The following is a 22087-nucleotide window of genomic DNA, read 5'->3' on the forward strand; positions in this document are numbered from 1 at the left end:
AAAAACTGCTTATATACCAAATCAAGTTGGTTTTTTTCAGTGAGTTTCACTTAAATCTTCAGGATGCTCATGCTCTTCTACCAACAAAAAAACCCCCTCCATATCCAGAACCAAGTTTCCTTTGCCCAATTATCTTTAGACTGTTACAGGCTTTTTATGGCAGAACACCAAGAAATAACAGCAATGAAGGAAGCTCAAGTTCCCTCTTTAGAACCATGATGATAAAAAGGAGATAAGATCTTACTACTTGTTGTTTGGAATTATTCCAGCAATTAGGAGACTCTGGATAAAGTTCATCTCACTTTAAAAATCAGATATGCAGGTGAGATTAATCTTAATCCAGTGGGATAATGTGGATGTCACTTTTCACAATGCTGGTTAGGTGAAACCCTCAGTTGCAGGGGAAACAGAGCTCTGAAAAGCTGCAGAAGAGATGGTATTTGCATCACAAATCTGAGCAGGAGTCACCATAAACCAGCCACATGTTGTACCACTGCCAACACCTCAGCAGAGTCTGAAATCCCACATCAAGTGCCTAAAATAGACAACACCAGAAACATCATTCCTGAAATAACTTTGGGACCTTACAGAAGGTGAAAATAGACAACTTGAAGGAAACAAAGTCTCTGAGTAAACACCAAGGTGATTATTCACTGATTGCAGAGGCTTTTTCAGGCCTTGATACCAACAAAATCTTCCCAGTGATTTCAGTCAGATTTCAGCCTGAGCAAGGACTGTGGGGTCCTTTGAGAAGTGCTCAACAAATAACTACAAATTGCTGTATCTAAAGAAGGTGAAACATCCCCCTGCATATTGTACTCAAACCTTGCTTCAAACCAGTTATCCCAAGTACTCTGTACAGCCCCATCTGTGGAGCAGACAATTCCTCCAGTGAGTATTGTCCCAAACCACAAGAATTTTGTGTTAATTTTCCTTAATTCTTGGCAGACATGAACTGAAAACACCCCTCTCCGTCCTGACACCATCCTGAACATTTGCATTCAATCCACACTTATTTGATGAGAACAAAGAAACACCGAGCTCTCAGCATCCTTCAGACCTCCAGAAAACACTGTCCTTCCCCAAATTAACATAACAAAGAGATCAGCAAATGCCACTGCTGAAGCAAACACCTGCTCTAAGGTTTGGTGGGCAGAAAAGTTTTTCAAACCTGCTAGAAACTGAGATCAGCTAACACTCAGCTGGAAGAAACCCCAGCCCTACATTATGTAATCTACATAGTTTTTCGACCAGTCTGCATTCTTGCAGAGCCCAAAACTGAGGAAGCTACAGACAGAACAAAAGAGAACAGAAAAAGTTCATCAACCCAGAGGCTGCTGAGGAGTCTGTATTTGCACACTGAGGCAGGACTGCCCACTCACCCACACAAACCTGAGCCCTGCAATCTTGTAACAACCAGGGTAAAGCACCACAAAATTTCCAGCAAGTCAGATCAGTCCTTTATTTGGATGAACAACCACTAACAACTAATAATTTAAAAGACCTGCTTCAGGGTTGGGTTTGGGTTTTCCTTTTCTTGGTAGTGTGTGAATAAGTCCAGACAGAAACTCATCTTAAAAACTCAGAAACAGCTCAACTGATGCTGCCACTGACCATACGGAAGGAACAGAAAGTGGTAACACAAATTCAGCCTGACCTTTAAAGGCAGATTATTCTCACCCAGTTTCTGCTGTTGAGTATGCTGGGGTTTTTCCTCATTTCACAAAACTGCAGAATGGTTTCAGTAAGAAGAGACCTTAAAGCCCATCCAGTCCCACCTCCTGCCATAGGCAGAGACACCTTCCACTATCCCAGGCTGGACACTGCAGGGATGGGGCAGCCACAGCTTCTCTGTGTGACCTGTGCCAGGGCCTCACCACCCTCACAGTAAAGAATTTATTCCCACTGTCTCATCTGAAACTGCTATCTTTCAGTTTGAAGCCATTCCCCCTTTTCCTGACACCCCATGCTTTTGTAAATAGTCTCTGAAATGGAATATATACTGCTAGAAATACAGCATCTGAGTATATCCCCAAGTTGCAAACTTTTCACTTATGTAAGAATGAGGAAAAACAGGTGAAACTATCAAGCACCCAAGTCACATCAAGCTGTTCCTTGCAATCAACATTATTTTGTAACACCTTTGTATGTGATTTAAAATTGCACTCAGATTTTATATTTTTAGGTCACCCACAGACCTGTAACTTATTTCACCCAAAAAGACTTTGCAAGCCTTCTCCTTGCTTTTAATCAAGTATCAAACTGCTCTTTCTTAACCATCATGACTGAAAAAACTCTTTAAAAAAAGTGAAAGCATTGGCCAGTTCAGAACACTGAAGTACCAGGATGGGATTTATTTCACTCCATTTCAAATACCTGCACCGGGTCTAGGAGGATTTTGGGTATCTTAAATCCCTCACTACAGCTCAGGGAATGCAGACAGCAGCTCATCTGACCACACAGAGATGGTGACAGAAGGATGAACCAAACTGCTCATTCCACTTCACTGGCTGGGGCAGCATCCTCCAATTATTCCAGCAGGATGGGAGCCACAAGAAGGAGAAGTTTTCTGGTAAAAACTTTCTCATGTCCTTTTGTCTGACAAGAGCACCTCAAAGTGCATGGGAGCCCATGAAGCTCTAAACCTCTCCCTTCCAACAAAAGCACAGTAAGGAAGAAAAGACACAAAACCAAGTTCAGCAGCACAGAGAGACTTCCCAGTTCCACACAATGCTCCATGCCTGGGAGTGCCCAAAGCAAGGTTGAACAGGAACTGGAGCAACCTGGGATAGTGGAAAGTGGCCCTGCCTATGTCAGGGGGTGGAACTGGATTGTCTTTAATGTCTCTTCCAACTCAAACCATTCTGTGGTTCTGGAGCTTCCCAGCCCCATGAAGGTACCTGACAGTTATCAGCATCAAACATCACCTCTTGAAATTAAAGTGGCCAAACTGCAGGATTTTGGAGGTGGATAAATTCTCCAAGTGTAGTCACTGTAATGTAAACACTGCATTTTTAGACACCATTAATTAGCACTCCTTCAAACAACTCCAAAAACCCACATCAGAGGCAGAAGTTGACCCAGTCCTGACCTGTGTACAGGATCTTCACTGCTGAAGAGTGGCTGCATTACTGATTACAAAGCACTCAAGTTCAGTACTTGAAACAGTAGTTTTCTCTATTTTTAGCTGTGCAACTAAAAAAAAAATCCCTGCTTGAGCCTGAGGGTTGGACCAGGTGACCTTAGTCAGGTCCTCAATAAGCTCAGGCATTCTGTGATAGTAAAACAAGGAAACTGCTATGAAGAAAACTAAAATGAATAGGCAAAAAAAGGGGAAGGTATTAAGGGGTTGACAGCTTGGTAAAGACCCCATATTGCATATGGAAGAATAGAGTAAGTGCAACTTAAAACAAAATGAAGAACAATATTAAGAAAGCATTCAAAAGCAAGTCCTTCAAAAAGAGAAGTCATACTGTGATTCCAGGAAAAAAAAAAGACTTTAACAAACTAAATGCAAAATTTTAAACTGAAAAAAATACTGAGAACTGATGTGTTAAGAGGAAATTTTATCAAATGCACCAGAAGGGCGAAGCTTATGAGAAAGCCTGCTAGGCCAGTAGGTGACAGAAGATAAAAGACTTTACAGGACAATGCTGTGGGGAGGGGGAAAGAACCTCAGAAATGCTTCTTTGCCACATGAAAACCCAGATGAACTCAGTGCTCAGGACAGAACAGTTCAGGGAACTTCCAAGCCCTGGCCCCTGCCTGCAGAGAGGAGCAGGAAAGAGGATCCTGTGCGGGAAGTTGAGCATTGCTCACTGCCAAAGCCTACCAGGAATTACACAGCCAGGAGCACGTGGACACAGCCAGATTTCTAAGGAAACCAAATTATTAAAAATCCCAACTGATGCACTGCAGTCTGCAGGTCACAGACAGGAGGGCTCTGAAAGAGCTCTGTGGATGTTGGGAGTCCCTAAAAATTATCAACTTCACAAAAGCTTGAAGAAAACTCAGCTGTAGAGCAGAAGGGAGGAAAGATCTTATTAATCAGCACTTAATTTACATGCAGAGAACATAAACCCTTATACACACACATAAAACCAGACTCCTGTACAGGTCTGGAGTTAGACCTCTCTCATTTAACTGAACAATAAATTATGCTGAAAAGGACACACTGTGAGGTCACAGGTCTATTACAGATAAACCAGTAAATGCATCACAGCAGTTATCCTCAGTCTTTTCTTCCAGCTAGTTATTATACAGCGTGACTGGGAGAGAAAACAGAAGATGAAATTCAAGTAGATTAATTCTAAGGCCCTGTATACAGAAAAAAGCAGCCAATTACACACTGAAAATGAGGGGTTCTAAATTAGTTTTTTTCCTGATTAGGAGAGACCTTGAAGTCACTGCAGATAGCTTTGTGAAAATACAGTTTTCAGAATGGTTGACAAAAAGCAAACAGAATTTCAGAAGTAATCAGGAATGAACAGAGGTGGTAAGAGGAAGGAGCAGTGGGACATTGGGACACTGCACTCTTCATGTCCTCAACTCTCTACTTCCCTAAGCTGCAGCTGCAGGATGCCATTGGAAAAGTTATTTCATTCTACAGATCCTTTAAAACTGGCCCAGTTTTACTAACATTAAAGATGTTTGCTACGTTAATGTTGAAAAACAAGAGCAAGTAGCAGTTTTACTGCTCAGGCAATTTCCTACACCTAATATCTGAAACAAGTGTGTATTTATGACTGTGGAGATGGATTCTGATTGTTACCTAATTTCCCTTATTCAGTATTTTCTGGCAATGCAGAGAGTGACAAACCAGCAGGTTCCAACCAAGTTGGTTTTGAGACTAAAAACTCAGAAGATGAAAAATGCTGTGAACAAAGCAGGAGTCAACCTTTTAAACACTAAACATCATCCTCAGTCATCCAAAAAGTTAAATCCCTTGCCCACCCTGTATTTCAAAGGTGAAATAACAAATAGGCAGCACTGGAACACTCTGCCCAGTGAAGTGGTGGAGTCAAAAAATGCATGGATAGATATGGCACTTGAGGATATGGTTTTGTGGTGTGTATGGTGGTGCTTGAGGGCAGAACTTGGTGATCTTAGAGGTCTTTTCCAACCTTAACAATTCTGTGATGAAGAATGACATTGAACCTAAATATTATTATATATTCCTACAAAGTATTTCACAGTGACTCCACATCTACAAGTGTACCAAAACAGGACAGGGATTTTACCACAAATTCAGCTGTGCCACGTGCAGAAGTGGGCAAACCCACCCTGCTTTTGGCAGGACTTGGTGCCATTTCAGCTCTTCTTTCCACAGGGATCTGAGCTGGGATCTGTTCCCAGCACTGTTCAATGAATTCATAAATGACATGAAAAGGGCTCAACAGTGAGATGACAACATCTGCTGATGATAGTAAAGTTATTCACAGTAGCAAAGGCAGTAAATAAGTAGGAAAAACAAAAAAAAGAAATGCGTGCAGATAACTCACAGGACATTAAAATCTTGAAATGAAATTCAGGAGTGAAATTAATGAGGACTCTCAATGAAATTAAGTGTGAAGTAGGATGAGTGGAGGTGGGGCAAGTGGCCCTATTTCATGTATATAGGTCAGCAGGCTTTGAACTGACTCAACACTTGCAGCAAGCAGAGCTCTAGAAAATGATGGTTGTAATGGAAATAGTTATGTATGAATTACTTAAGCCTTTTCCAGTGCAAGAAGTGGATTTTAAATGGAGTTCAGGCTCAAAAGTTAACAAAAGAAGATGGTTCCTCACTGAACAGGCTGATGTGTTAGTTAAACTGGAGAACCACAGAGCTTTACACTCCCCAGTACTTCTCACTAATGAAGTCCAAAAGACAAATCCAGTAAACACTGCAAAAAAAAAACCCCAAAAAACATCCAGCCCAGTCCATCCCTGTCCTACAGATGTCTGGAGAGTGAAGGGTGTGCAGAAGGAGGATCCTGTTCCCATTCTGTTGCTCTGCTCCTCCATAACCCACCTGTGGCCACTGCTGGAGACAAATCACTGCTCTAGGTCAGTAAATGACAAGAGCTGCTTCTCCTCCTACCTTCAGTACCTCTCTGCATGTTGTCAGATTTTTTTATTCTTTTTTATTCTATTCTAGACTTTCTGTGTTGTCTATCAGGGAAAATCATCTGAACTATGCTGGAAAAGCATATCCAAAATGCCCAGCAGGAGCAGCTGGAGGGGAAAAAGGGATCAGGTGTGTAACATAAAGTCTGTCACCCTGTAGATAATTCTGTTTGCATCAAAGCTGCAATGCAGCTTTGCTCCCCATAAAACATCCACCCACCAAAGTGCAGCAAAACAGTTCCCTCATACTCAAAGGAAAATCAAGCCTAAGTAAAAGGGTCCATGCATTATTAGAGTTCCCTTTTCCACAAAGGTGGCTTGAGCTTATTGCTCTTTCCCTGAATTTCCCCTACATTGTTAGAATTTCCCCTTCTTGTTAGAAGGAGAAACTCCCTTTCAAAAAAACACCTGGATTTCCAAGCAACAAGATGAAAAGTCCTACCTATTCCAGGAAACAGTCCTAATTCACTTAACAAAATTAATGGGTATTTTAATGACACTTTCAGACTATCACACTGTAACTGACTCTTGATGCAGTTGACCTGATGGTATAAAAATAGGAAAATATTAACCACTGTATCAAAATAATCTTTGAAAGAGTTACTATATCACTATTTCCCTTTTTTTTTTCTTCTCAAAAAGACACCAAGTTACTCCAGCATGGAGCAAAACAACTCTTCTGCCACAGAAAAGAGAATTCAAAATAAAATTTTACTTTTCTGGGTGCATATAGCACCAATTCTTAATAACCAAGGCTAAAGAAACAACTTCTGTGTCAACAGGCACTGAATCACTTTAAGAAATAAAATTATTGAACAAATCACTGCCTCTAACCACCTACTCCCTCCCTTCAGTCTTGTAAAACTTCCCAGGGATAAAGATTGTTAGAACGTAACCTACATAAAAAACATCAGAAATCAATTCTGCCTGTTACTGTATTTTCTTTCACACAGCACAGCTGCCTAAATTTAGCATGGCTGTTTTTATTTCTCTTACAAACTATGTTATAACAAACTCTGGGGGGCTCTTCACTACCCCTGACACTGAACCACAGGCTTGCAGATGAAGGCTGGGAAAACTGTCAGGGTCGAATATCAGAGTTGGGAAGAAGAGGATGATTAAGGGGGTTGTACCAGTGATCAAGTGCAACTCCACTCAGACCTGGAAAGTCTGGAATAGGAATGGAATATAAAGAAACAAGCATGGATGAATTAATTTTATAATTAATTATATATTGGTTTAATTATATATTCATTTATAATAATATATAAAATCTTAATTTTATATACAAATATATCTAACTGCACACTTGAAGCTCCTGGAAGGGTTGCCACCTGGGCTAAATCATCTAAATCCAGGCAGAACTATCCATGGAAAAGATGGATTAATTTCTACAGGCACCTTTTTAGAGACAGGTCATCCCCTTCAAGGGGGTCTGGAATAGGAACTGTCAGGAAGCTGCTCCCAATGGCTTCAGCAGCACCTGGACATTGAAGCTCCATGAGAAAAACCTCACCCACAGCATTTGAGGTAAAACAGAAAAATGGAGATATTTGTATGAGTTTGGGATGTTTTGTAGAAGCATCTAAGCTGAAACTCCTCTGTGTACACTCCTGGGAATCCTGCATTACTGTGCCTGATTGCTACTACATCAGGCTTCCACAAACACACTCAGGTGCTCCTTCACAAGTACCCAACTCCATCTCTGAGAGTTACTGATGCTGCTTGCAAAGATCAAGGATCTGGATCCACACACACCAACTACCTTCATTCTACCTACAGAGTGTCTCAATTCTGCATCCTCCTCACTGTGCTTGCTGCAGACTCTTTGCCAGCACAGTCCCTCCACATGTGGCAACAGCATTTGCCTGAAAAAAAACCCACTTTCCTCAGCTCCACACTGAAAGGAATTAACAGGCTGAAGAATTACTGCAGAAAGAAAACCATTCTGGCATTCAAGATGTGGTGACAATCAACCAATGGACAGGAAATCAAGCATCAGGGTGGAAAACTGCAGCTGTACTCAGTTGGTACCTGCAAATATTTGCTGTTGAAATTAGGTATCATCTAAACAAGGTGAGAGGGTCCTTACTGGATATATTCTATTTGTTTTCCCTCAGATCACAGAGCTGCTACCACACAATTCCTATTTCTTCTTGGACCCACCATATCTAAAAAACAATGATCTTCTTGTGCTGTGGAAAGGGATGGAATGTGAAATCCCATTCACATCCCAACAGAATCCCACAAACATTTTGGCAGGAAAAATTTATTATGTAAAGCCCAGATGGCATCCCAAATATTTCTACTTCAAAATTTAGGACTCTTTTTTTTTCCCCTTAAAATAAATTACACAAAAGCATCACGCCTAAAATTAACTGTACAAGAGCATCAGGCAAGGTAACCAGACTTAACTGAGCAGTTATTTGGACTATGGGAAGAATGGGAATGTGGTTTTTCTCCATTTAACTCCATTGTCAGAAATGAATAATATTTTTCTATTCAACTATATTTGAATGACTGGCAGAGAAGGAAGGTATAACGAGCAAATACATCCAGTAACATATAATACTTGGAGAAGAACTTTTCCAGTTATCTGAAGTCTAACACTTCTGCCATCAATTTCTGAAGCAACGTTTCAAACTTTCAGAAACAATTTTGCCATGTTTTGTTATTCTGACAGGCTTCTTTTGCTTAATATTTGTGTTTTTTTTTCCCCACCGTGCAATTTCAGCTCTGAATCTGGGAATATGTGACTTCAAAATGGTTTGAGCTGCTGCTTCACTGAAGCAGCTAAACCTGATTATCAGTTTGGTTCAGCATGGACTTAGGCACTGCCCACCCTTTAAGCTCTGGGATAAAGATCAAGCCTTGATTCCGACTGTCATTTTGCAGTGAGCCCACTCCTAGATTCCTTTTATATCCATCACTGCACTGAATGCCAAAGAAATCTCAGTGTACTTGGCATGAAGGCTGCACTTCCTATATTTATGCTCCAACTAATGTATGCTCCATTTTAGTCCTTCCCAGCTTAAAATCATCCGAGGGAAGACGGCATGAAGTGCAAAACACTCCATGCAACTGTTTTACTAATAGAAAATGCTGATTACTGCCTTCCCATCACCACCTTTCTTGTGCATTTTCCATTTAAACCTACCCAAAATATTAACCCAGAAGGAATCATGGTCATTTCTGTACAACATACAGCCATATCAGGCTTGTTGCTCCACCTCAAAACTTCCAGAAAAATAAACCATTACTTTTTAATTGTACTACCTTAACTTTGCTGGCAGAAGCACGTTTTGATTCTTCAAGACGTGAAGAAAGTGAAACGCTCTCTCCAGGCAAGAATTCCTTAGATCTGGCACGCTAACATTTCATCCTTTTTAATTATTCCACAGGTGGTTGCCTTGGAAACTGCCAAGTAGCTCTTGGATGTGAGGGACCCAGCATGAGACAGTGACAAGCCTTTGTAGCCACAGCATTCGGATCCACGTTGGATGCAGCAGCAGCAGGAGGACGTGGAAGAGTCACAGAAAACCTGGAAGAGATGGTTAAAATTAACAGGCATTAATTACATGGCTCAGTCCTTCAAGCAGAAAATGCAAGGAATGCTGATAGCCCCTGAAGAGTGGATAAAAACCACATTTTAGAGGCATCTGCTCCTGCAGCTCCCCAGCACAGCTCCCCGGATTTCACCTTTGGAGGACGGCACTGAAATGGAGATGCCGGCGGAGCTCAGCCCTCAAGATCCAGCAAGATGAGATTATTTTCCCCCCCTCAGCTTCCAAAGAGACCTTCCTGAGTGTCTGGTCCAACTGCCTGAAATTCAGTGCTATTGTTTTGCTTTGAATAAAAATAGAGGGACTATAAATAGCTGCCATTGCAAATGCTGATTCACTGTATTCCGTATCATACAGCAAATTGCTCCCAACTTCACTCGGCCTGAAAAACTGGGAAAATTCTCTTTATTAAAACACATCTAGAAGCCCAGCAAAGCATCCAGCTCTGGATGGTTGCTGGTCTAAAAGTACAAAAGATTTTCCTTTTCTTTCTCTGATTTCTCATCATTTCAAAAGCTGCTAATTTGCACATAAATATATAAATAAAACCACCAAAAACCAAACCAAAGCAAAACCTTCTTACAATTTCTGCTACTGGTCAAAACGGTAAATTTCAAATTTTCAAAAATCTTTTTTGCTTCCCCATTTTTATTTTTTAAACAAAAAACAGGGGAGCATAAGACTTAAAAAAAATCATTTTCATTAGAACTGTCCATGATGGAAATGGTCATTCCTGCACCTCTCTTTACTGATATGATTAGTATGTCCAAGTCAGTGATTTCTGGAGACCTCACTCATATATAAGTGATTGGATTTGTGCTATCACAAATTGCCTGGCAGCACCTCAAGAGTAAGAGGTGGATTTGCTTCTACCCATTCATGATGAGACACCCAAAAGACACAAGAGCATGTTTGTTAATTCCAGAGCTGAGTTTTACTAGAATCAACTAGACAAAATATACATTTATTGCACAGAAAAAAAACCTACAGTGAAGTAAGAGAAATGAAACTGTTTCTGAGCCATCTCCTCAGTGCTCATTTTGCCCTTCCAGGGCAGGTCCTTCCTTCTTTCTTGCCTTTTTCAGTCACTTGCTTGCTTAAAAATTAGAATCCAAAACCATTTTCTTTCTCTGTGTCACTGAATCCCACCAAGGACAATGCAAATCCTGGTGGGTTCCAGAGTTTTTCCTTTCTTGCTTCCCTCTCCACACCTCTTCCAGTCACCTCATTTTCCCATTTATAAACAAAGTTTGTGACAAACCCAGGCACTTTCTTTCCCTTGTTCCCAGCAGTTCCAGAAGTGGGACCTGTTTAATCCTGTCTGGATTCAATTCAGGATGAACACGAGTTTCCCCAGTTCCCTCATCCCACTAGCCCAGGGCACACTTGCCATCCAGCCATCCACCTCCATACTTTGGGAGGGAAAATATTCCTCCTTTTCAGCCCATCAGGTTTGGTTTAAGCATCTTTTGGGGATTTTTCCCTGCAGAAGTGGCATTCTAAAACGCTGTGGAAAATCTAGAGCATTTTCTCTGTTCTCCTCTTCCTAGTGACAGCTATCACCTCCTGCATGTCCTGCTAATGCAGGAGAAAACCTCTCCTCTGCCCCAGTTCCCTCAAGAGTCTGGCAAACCAAGTCTCCAAAGCCTCAAAATGACCCTTTTATCACAGATGGTTCTTTCCTCTGAAGAAAGGTGGATTTTTTAATCCCTGCCTCAGGCATCTCAACAGTACTCTCAAGCACATCCTCACTCTGCACTCATGATCCCATTTTGGTTTTTTCTCACAGGGCACACAGGTGAACTTTATCTGCTGCTTGACCAATTTCCCAGTGTTAGTCCTTCCAACCCACTGAGATGCTCTGAAAACCAGGGCATCCAGTTCTCAGCAGGCACCAGTGCCTGTCATTCTCATCTGCCTTATTCTCAGAGCAGTATCATCCTGAGATTAAGTCAAAAGCTGTGCTGCAAGTCTTCTTCTAACTTGATTTAAATCCTGTACTTTTCTACAGGAATGCCTCAACAAGCTGATTTCTGAAGTCTTCACCTATAGGAGGTGATGAAACCACTGCATCTCTTCCCCCCATCCTGTCATCTCAGACTAAGTAAATAACTTTAAAGATTGTAAGAGAGTTCTTGCTAGCTTTTTTCCCCTTTTTCCTATGTATTTTGGAAACTTCTATACAATGTATTTGTGTTAAATATGCTCATTTTAACACATACTCTTCAGACATTCTGCTTCTGTGAGTGACCCCACCTGTGCATTGGTTTCTCTCTGCCATATTCCTCCTGCTCAAACTTCTTAATCCCAATTTAATCTCTGCCTGTCTGGTGATCTGTCTGGATTCTTGGGCTCTTCGACTTCCTCTCTTTTCATATAAAGGTTATGCATGGGAGCCATGGGATGGACTCCATGAAAGATTTGGTTTTCTTTTGTTTTCTGTAACATTCATCCATCTCACACCTGGATCAACATGGGAGCTCCACCAGCTGAGTTCCTGACAACCCTTGGAACAGAGGAAGGTCTCACTCTGCAGTTCTTTTCCAAACCTGTGTGGAAGAATTCTACTGACTCTTCAAAATACAAATAAAACCTTCTGTCTCAGCCTTGAGAGGACACTTTTTTTTTGGTTTATTTCCAGCCTCCTGGCCCAGGGCTGCCTCAAGGTTCCCATTTTGCCTCTCCCACCCCTGCTCTGGGACTCTGAGTCACAGAGAGTGATGGAAGAGCTCTTCTCCTTCCTTCAGAATGAGCATCATTAAACACTAAAAGCACTGTAAACTCCAGAGCTCCAAGTTATTAGTAAAATACATAAAACATGGGACTTGTGAATAGTAAAATTAAAAGCAAGATGAATAAAAGACTTTTAAGTAACTCCCCTGGTCCATTGTGGTTTCTTTTTTTTCTTTTTTTTATTTTTTTCCAAACTTCTTCTCAATCCATTAAAACCTAATTTCACAAATCCCTATGCATCCCTGAAATAAGTCTTTCTTTCCCTGCTTGAACATTTCCAGAGACTGCTGGTTTTGCCCTCCTCAGTCTCCACTCCTGTCAAAGGCTCCTTTCTGACCAGTCTCCATCCCATCCTCCAAAAAGCTGCTTCCCAAAAATACCCTCAGACACTTGCAGGGAATGCTCCATCTCCTCCTGCCAGAGACTTGCACCTGATGGCAAACACAGCACAAAAAGGAACTTTTCCCCCCACTGTGGTCAGAAAAGACCCAAGAAACTCCAACACCAGTCGTGATGCATCCCACACTGGAGTTTTCAAAAAGGCCCAAAAGGTCAGCTTGCCAAAACTTTCATTAACAAGATCCAAGTTCTTATTTCCCCTTTTTCTCTGCAGAATTTCCTGTTTGGTTCATGTCTGGTACATTTTAGCCACGACTTCTTAGGGCAAAGCTCTTTGCCCTGTTCTTGGTTTCAGTCACAGCTCAATGAAGAGACTGATGACCATTAGTTTAAGCTTTTGGTTTCTCTAGTTGTAGTTTGTTTTTTTTTTTAATTCTTCAGAATTGATGCATAGAAGTGATACACAACCACAATCACCTTTTTTAGCCAACGAGAAAATTGATGTTTCCTTGATAACTGTACTTTTACATCCCCAAAGGGCACCCAGACAGCTTGAACCAAGTACAAAACTTCATTTTTATTCAATGTTTCAAATACTATATAATATATATATTATTATATTATATATAATAATATATATATATAATATATACAGTAATAAGTTATAGATACAACAGCAGATTGAAACTGCATTGAGAGTAAGTCCCACTGCCCCTTTTGGAAAACTCCAAAGCCACTGCATTAAGGTCTCAGAAGCAATTAATAATTTAAGATTCTTTCTTAAAAAAAAAACCAAAACAAAACAAAAAATTAAAAAAAGAAAAAACCAAAACCAAAAAAACCCCAAACAACTTCTATTTCAGCATTGTTTACTGATCTTCTCTTCTAACAGCCATTATTTTCTACCTGAAAAGAAGTTAAATAGTATTTTAGCAAAAGGTGTCAATCTTGAATATCTTTTTTTAAAAAAGCTTGTCAACAATTTTTTATGTTTTACAATTTGACACATAATAAGGAAAAAATAGGAGCAATCTTCTGAAAACTTTGAAGGCTGGGAAGAATCCCATCTCTTCAGAAAAAAGAGGCCCTGTGTTGTAAAGAAAATTATTTACTATTTGCTGTGATAGGTTTTTAAGGTTTACTTGCAAATGCTTGGTAAATAAAAAGGCACCTTTCTCTTAAATTATTTTGAAGTATAAACAACTAAAGCAGACCACAAAACCTTCTTTTTAAACTATTCCACCTCCAGGGAAGATCAGTACAGCTTGGCCACTTCACAGCTTTACTATGGTAATACACATCTGCACAATGAATACTGAAACAAATATTTTTTTAAAAAAAAAGAAACAATAACAACAACAACAACAAAAAAAAACCAACCAAAAACAAAAACATAAAAGGCACTCTTTGCTGTCTTCAATAAAAACCTAAAGTAAGAATTTTAAATGAGAAATATGGTAATTTCCCCTATAAAAACTGCAGGTTGCCAGAAAAGTTTCGGCCAAGCAAGCTTTTCCACAGATTCAACCAGAAGATTTTACAAAATACAGGTCACAAGGCACTGCCTGGGACAAGACTACTCAGGATCAGATGCCAACCAGAAATTAAGTATAGAGGGAAGTAAAACAGGCAGGAAAGGTATCAAAGTTTGGAGGCTCAGTCAGTAGCAGCAGGACACCTGAAGAAGGGAAACACAGAATTATTTAGGTTGGAAAAAGACCTGCAAGTCCAGCCATGAACCCAATACTGTCATGGTACAGCAGCAGAACATCCTTGGCACAAGTGTGGCCAGGCAACTTTGAGAAGTTTCAATTAAGGCAGTCCAAAATCAGATGGTCACTTAAAAAGATGGTTTTGAGTTGAATAACACTGGGTCAGATCTCAGGAAAAAGGGTTCCCACACAAGTGGTGGCAACAGCTCTGGTGACCTGGGCTGTCAGGAGCTCCTGAATAAAAATGGAAGAGGAAAGAAGATTCCTCTGCAAACAAGGCTGCACAGCTGAGTTCTGCAGCTCCCATGGGTAAAGTGAGACCTCTACCAGCTGAAACTTGTGAAGGTGAACTCTTGCTGAAAGAATTCACCAATTATCCAAAACCAAATCCATCTCAGAAGAAAAGTGAATACTTTTCAGTCTTAAATACAAGGAAGTTTTGCTCTGTGCTACCAGGAGAAACATGGAATCAACCACTCAGCACCTCTGCTTAAACAATACTGGAGTCTTTTGGCAAGAAAATACAGGCCAATGTTATGTAACAACTTTCACTACAGTAAGAGTTCCTGGTAAACTGAAATGAAAACAACAAAAATTATTTTGACAGTACTAAAAAAAAAGATCAGTCAACACTTTCAGCAGTATCTGGAAAAAAATCTATTTCCATCTATACAGAAAACATCAGTATGTGATGCTCCAGGAGATGGGTATATTCTGAATTTCTAGTTTGTAACTCCACAGTGTTTTGTGGTGATAGACATTCCCTTGCCCAGACTGCACAATCCTCTCTTGCTGGGGTTGAGCTGTCCTTGGATCTTGGTCTTTACAGTCTCAGCTCTTTCTTCCTCTATCTCAGAAAACCTCCTCAGACTACAGAAGAAGCACAATAAACTGATACCATGTTAGTATGATGCAAATCTCAGATTTATACAGCCTGAAGATGCTCTCCTCTTATTACAAACCACAATAAAGTATTAAAAGCATGAGAGCTGGCACAGAGATTTCTTACCAAATGCTCTCCCTAAGAGAAATAATCATTCAATTGAGAGAACAAAATTATTTATTGTGAAGGTCACCTGGTTTAGCACTAAATACTGTTCAACATCTGGTCTTAAGATAAACACCAATTTGTGTCTTTAAAGCAAGTTTATTTTTTGAAAAAATCTTTACTAAAAGCAGTCATCACATACTGAGAATTTCCACATTCTACCTGCCAACACTCAGACTAATTTGCCTCATATAAACCCTCCAGTAAATCCAAAGCCCTTTTCCCTTGTGTATATCTACCAATTACTACAACACAGATACTAAAAACTCAAGGTAAATGTTAATACCTAGATAACACTTGAACAGCTTTTGCTACATCAAGTAACTGTAATTTTTTTTTTCATTCCAGCATTCTGACACACACCTGGTTGTGAAGTTTTGGTGTTTAACACCAGAAGAATGAACCCAGAGACACTGCTGGCTGCAGGGCAACACAAACCACCACTATTCCCATCAGGAAAGGGCCAAGAACCAACAGCTGAAAGTAACTCTGTGGCTTCACCACCTGCTGCTGAAGCCACCTTCACCCATTTCTCATCCCTGACTGTTCATTCCCCTTCATGCAGCTGTGCCATGAACTAGATCATGGAACTGACCTTGGAGAAATCTGATTTTGCTGCTTTTGTGGCTGGTTCTGCAGTGGGTTCACCCATGGTTATAGGAGCACCAAGCCAGGACCAGGGTCCAGCTGGTATCCAGCAGGGACTGGGGGATGCTAACTGCTTCTTTCAGCAATTCTGCTGGTTTATGCCAGCTTAAAATCCCCATGGAGCTACAGAGAATTAGGCATATCCAAGTCAGAAATGCAGCAAAACACAAAAAAAAAGGGGGAAAAAAAAAAAAAAAAGAGAAAGAAGCAAGCACAGACTGTTTGTCCCATAGAACAAATTACTAAGAGAGATGCTGAAATCCTCATTTCTAAGTAACTCCCAAATAAGCCAGCCCGCCCTTCTGAAAAGCATTTTCAGCAGATGCCTGTTAATTTTCAATTTTTCAGTCAAACATAAGCTACTGAGCTCGAAACAGAGAGTAACAGTTACATGTAATGACCTGCAACACCCTAAATGTCAGACTAAATTACCCAACAGTTCCTTCTGCCTCCCATCTCTGAAATGCTGATATATTTTAATTCCATCCCTAGCTGTGTCAGATCAGCAGGCTTTAACAGTTTCAAAGACAAGAGTCACATGTAATGCTATCCCTGCCTGGAACAAATCCAGGGGTTGAATCTGATTTCTTCACGTAGAAACAAGCAGCTCTTAACATTTGATCTGGAATTCGTACCTCGTTAGGAGGGAAGCAGCAGAAGTCTCACCCATTCCTGGTTCCAAGCTGGTGATGGAGAAGGAAAAGGAGAAGGAAAAGGAGCTGTGCTGTGCTAGAGCTGGTCACCAACCCCATCAAAACCCTCAGCTGTGAGTGCAAATGATAATTTTGCCTGCCACAAGCAGGCAGCCTCTGTTGAGCTGAGAATCTTCACGTTCAGGAGCTCTGAGGAGGAGGGTCAGATCAGAAACCTTGGCTCTCAGCATCACTCTTCGTGCCTCAGTATGTTATGGGTGAAGGAAGATGCCTTCTCTCTGCCTCAGTAACTTGTGTAGTATTTCATCCTTTGCAAATTAAAAAAAAAAAAAAAACAACCCTCTAAATTTACAAGACGTGTAGCACTTGGCAGGATTTCATAACTGCTGAGTGACTGAGATGAGCTCATTTAACACAATTTTGAAATAAATGTATTATTTTATATAGCTGAGCCTGTACACTCTGCAAGGCAATGGGAGAAGGGAGGGATGATACAGAGCATGGCCTGAGCAGTGTGGCCTCTTGCCAGTGCCCACACACATTTATCCCTCTCTTTTCCAGCCTCTGTCACACACACACCCCCCCTGGAAAGAAACAATCCGCCCAGGGCAAGTAGGAGCATTTTCCAACTTCTGCCAAAATCCTATTCTCACTTTAAAATAAAGACTGTGCTCGTTTAACTACAAGATCCTTGACATACATAGCAACACCTGTCAGAGAAGTAGAAATAAAACAAGCAGGGGGGAGAAAAAAAAAAAAAATTGGGATTTTTTTCCATTTCTCTCCTGCTTTCAGTGTGACCAGCAAAAAGGAATTTGTCACCACCATGGGCAAACTGTACTTTTAAATCCAGTATTTGTGGATTGGGGAAGAGTGGTCAGGAACAGCCATGGATACACAGGATGGGAATGCAGTGCTGGGAATGCAGTGCTGGGAGAGCCAAACCTATCACTTCTCACACCTGATGCTTCTGGCTTTACACACCTTAAAAACCAACTGTAAAGGAAGACACTGCACAGAATTATCTTCAACAACACAAGGCTTTAAAGTCCTTTTACACTTCCTGCAAATTCACAGCCTCTGTTCAGATCTGCTCCTTTAAGTAGCTCAGGTGTGGGATTTAAGACAAGCTCCTCAGCTGAGTGAGCTGCTTGTCACAGTCAGCATAAAAATCCATTGCTGGAGATTCCTCATCCTATAATTTATATCAGTCAATAATATTAACTAGGTTTCACAAAAAAACCAAAAAAATTCAATGTTGTTTCTAATTACCTCCCAAAAAAAAAAAAAGCATTTCAGTCTTTCAGAAAATTAATACCTGAAATTATCAGCCTGCAGTACATGCACAAAACCACCCAGTTAAGAGATACCAGCAACCAAAGCATGACTGAGAAATCATTTTTTTCTGCATTTAATTCCAACACTGACAGCCAGACTGTTCAAGAACGAGACTGAGCAAGCCAGGGGGACAAGTGGCAGCCTACTCATGTACCAGCAAATTCAGCAAGGGCTGAGAAACAGGACAAATGAACCCATTTTCAGCTTGGACTGATCTGGTTATATCACCAACCCGAGCTAAAAGCAGCTTGGGAATCAGAGCAGAGACACTGCTGTCGCTGAGTAAGCACATAAAGGAGGCCAGAGGCATCACTCAAATTCAGGAGGGAACTGTGTAGGTAATAATCACATCAATATGTATGTTTAGGGATAATCTAAGCAAGGTTTGGGGGTTTTTTGGGTTTATTTGTTGTTTTTTTAAAGGGTATATTTTAAAAAATGCAAGAATATTCCTTCTCTTTTTTAAACGCCAGGCCTGAGCTGCTCACTGTGGAAGGATCCCTGCATGATCAATGCTGGAAACACTGAAATTCTGTCCCTGAATTACCATGTTCATGGTCCAAGTAATGCAAAGGTCAAGAATGAACACACCCAGAAGAGAAAAGACACCCACTCTTGTGCATTAGAGAAATATTTACTTAATTAGTCATGAAGAAGTTCATTTACCCTTTGAATGACTGAAAATACCTTAAAATTGCATCAGTTTTCCCTTTGCTATAAAATAATTAAAGGCCTAAAGTAGTTCCACAAGTGAAACTCATTCCTGACCACAACTAAGGCATGAGCTCTGCAAGATCTCCTCGTGGAAAAATAATTACATTGATTTAAATAAAACAATGAAATTATTGTTAGTAATAGTAGCTGCAAGCTTGCAGGCATTTACTAGCTCAAGCAAAAATTGCCAGCATTTAAAAAAATTTCTGTAAAAATTCTATATAAAATCACTTGATTTGAAACAAATCAAGCCCTTTTGTGAGCACCACAGTAAGTTATACTCAACTATTACATGAGTATTAAGCTAACCCAGTTTTCTTTTATATAAGTTGCCAAGAGAATGCTCTTTTCCCTTCACCCTTTTCTGATTTCCAGGAAAAAATGTCTTGAAAAGCTGCTTCTGCTAGAATTACTGGAATCTGAAGTATGACCAGTAATTTACAATCAGCAAAGGATATTACTTATCCCTAAAAATTTAGAGATAAAAATATTTTTAAATCGAAGCGCAAAAATTAAAAAAAAAAATAAAAAATCACAGTAGTCATGACAACCCCATTCCCTTTCCTTCTGCTCACCCATGTCATCAATATGATACCTAAAATAATCCATGGTAATTAAACTATCTGCAAGAGACATCCACTTGTGCAGAAAAGAATTTGAGAAGAATTTACACCAAAAAGTGTTGGGGTTTAATGCCAGCCAGGAACTAAGCTCCACACAGCCTCTTGCTCCCAGCACAGGGGGATGGGGAGAACTGGGAAAAGTTAAAAAATGGGGTGGGATAAGAGCAGTTTAATAATTTAAATTAAGTCAAATATCATTATTATAATAATATATAATATAATGAGAAGGGAGATAATAAGAAGAGAGACAACAAGTGATGCACAAGTCAGCAGTCACTGATTGGATGCCCAGCACATCCCAAAATACCCCTGACTCCTGGGTAACACCCCCCAGTGTACATACAGGCCATGATGTCCCATGGGATGGAATATCCCTTTGGCCAGTCCAGGGCCATTGTCCCACTCATGTCTGCATCAGCAGAGCCTGGGAAATTCAAAGTCCTTGACTTGGAATAATCACTCCTCAGCAGCAACCAAAAACATCAGAGTGTTATCAATCTATTCTCACACTGAATCCAAAACACAGCACTGCACCAGCTACTAGGGAAAATTAACTCTATCCCAGCCAAAACCAGGACAAGACTTAGTCCTGTTAGTCCTTACTTTGACCTCAGTTCCTGGAAAAAAGTATGGAGAGGATTATACTGGGTGCTGCTGAGGGTTTTTTGAAGGATACATCTGCCAGGCACCATCAACACAAGGTTAATTAATTTGAGATCTCTATATAATAAGGTCAACTGCCCAGGGAATGAAGAGGGTTTAGTTTTTCTGGATTTTAGTAAGGCTTTTGGCACTCCCAGCACCCTTCTGGGGAAGCTGTCCCACTGTGGGGTGAGCAAGTTCTGGGTGACAAACTGGCTGAAGGGCAGAGCCCAAAGAGGTTCCAGCTGCCTGGGGACTGTCACCAGCAGTGACACCCCAGGGATCAGCCCTAGGGCCAGCCCTGCTCAATGTATTTATCAATGACCTGGATGCTGCAGCCCTTCAGCAAGCCCTGAGTTGCTCAGGACTAGATGATCACTGTAGGTCCCTTCCAACTGAAATATTCTATTCCATGCTAACATTTACACCTGGGTGTAAAGCAAGCACCAAATGGGAAAAATCCCACCTAATCCTTTCAGCAGGGAACTTAGTGCCCACCCAAACCTTCCAATAAAATCTCTAATTTCACCAACATGACTCAATTGTTAATTTTCCTCCCATTATTTGAACAGCAGGTGACACGTCCAGAGATGGTGAAATCATCTGGGAACATCAGAGCACAGCCCTGTAATTCTGCACCTCTTATTCAATCCATACAAGTATTTTAAGACTACAGTCAACTGCACTGCAGAGTCTGATTACAAGAGCAGAATAAAACTCATCAGGACTATTTCTGGGATTTTAATGACACAGTGGCCAAGGTAGCACCATGGTGTCTATTATGTATCCACACTCGACAGACTAATTTTATTCTAACCCAGTACATTCCCCTCCAACTGCTTGACTCAATTCTTACAACTCAAGAAAGATTCTAAATCAACACATATGTTAAAAAAAGGAGAAGTGTGATGTTGATAATTTTCAATTGTGCCTTCAAAAGCCTATTTTGTCTTCATTTTGAGAGACAAAAGACCTGGATTCCACAGATTTTCATAGAAAAACACCACATCTGTAGTAAACCCTTATTTCTTACAAAGCATAGCAATCTAATCACGGAATATTGGGATTTATCTCAATTGTTCACACCAAGTACCAGCTGTCCAGGTACCCCTGTAGGTAAAGGAGGTCCTAAACTAGCAGAGCTTTCGTTATGATTCACTTCACTAAATCCAGCTCTCTCCATGAGAAAATGAGGAATCCCATCCTAAACTTCTTAAGGTAGCCCTCCACTGACTGTAAAGTCCAGAGTGACCTGCCCAGATCAGTCATTCCCTGACAGGCTGTTCCTGGAGTCTGGAGGGATTGATCTTGTTGGCAACTCTAAGTTTCTCCTAGGTGGTTTCAAGATCTCTACTTCTGGTATCAAAAATTATATGCACCAGCCCAGAATATTAATTAAAGACACAGTGACCCCGTGGTCATCAGCCAAAGAAATGCCACTGAGGACAAAGACATTCTGCCCTCCTGCTCTGACCACAACCTCCCTCTGTTGACAAGATGATTCTTCATCTTTCTATGAGAGAAATGAACCATCACATCTGATTTTATTTCCTGAAACTGCTCAGTCTTTTATACCTAGAGGATGCAACAGATAGACAAGAACTTATCTTAAGTTAACTTAACTTTTTTAAATGGACATGTTTTAAAAAACAAGAAAATTCCTTCTCTTTTTAAAAGGCCAGGTCTGAGCTATTGTTCACTGTGGAAGGATCCCTGCTTGATCAATGCTGACAACACATAGACAGCACTGAAATGCTGTGAGTGGAAGAAACAGAAATTAAATGGAGATAGCAAAGCACAATTTCTCCCCTTCACAATATAGAGCAGTTCCCCTCACCTGATCTCTACATCAGTCAGTGACCTATGTCTTGTAATTAGATAATATTGTTACCCACATAACACAACGTGCAAGATTGAAAGATTGAAACACCTAATACTACTTTACTCAGCATTTGGTTAGAAAACC

At 40.6% G+C, this 22087-nt stretch overlaps 1 protein-coding gene across 4 annotated transcripts in view; it reads right to left on the reverse strand.

Moving 5' to 3' along the window:
- Positions 1 to 22087, reverse strand: part of LOC139588585 (endonuclease domain-containing 1 protein-like) — a 164433-nt gene that overhangs the window by 118448 nt on the left and 23898 nt on the right. For all 4 annotated transcript variants that reach the window (XM_071424177.1, XM_071424175.1, XM_071424174.1 and 1 more), the window contains exon 2: positions 9385 to 9649. The gene's annotated coding sequence lies outside the window, so the exon portion shown is untranslated. The remainder of the gene's footprint in view (positions 1 to 9384; positions 9650 to 22087) is intronic.

Source organism: Agelaius tricolor, unplaced genomic scaffold, assembly GCF_023055355.1.
Source record: "Agelaius tricolor isolate 1412-34295 unplaced genomic scaffold, bAgeTri1.0.p SCAF_3, whole genome shotgun sequence".
Classification (NCBI taxonomy): Eukaryota; Metazoa; Chordata; class Aves; order Passeriformes; family Icteridae; genus Agelaius; species Agelaius tricolor.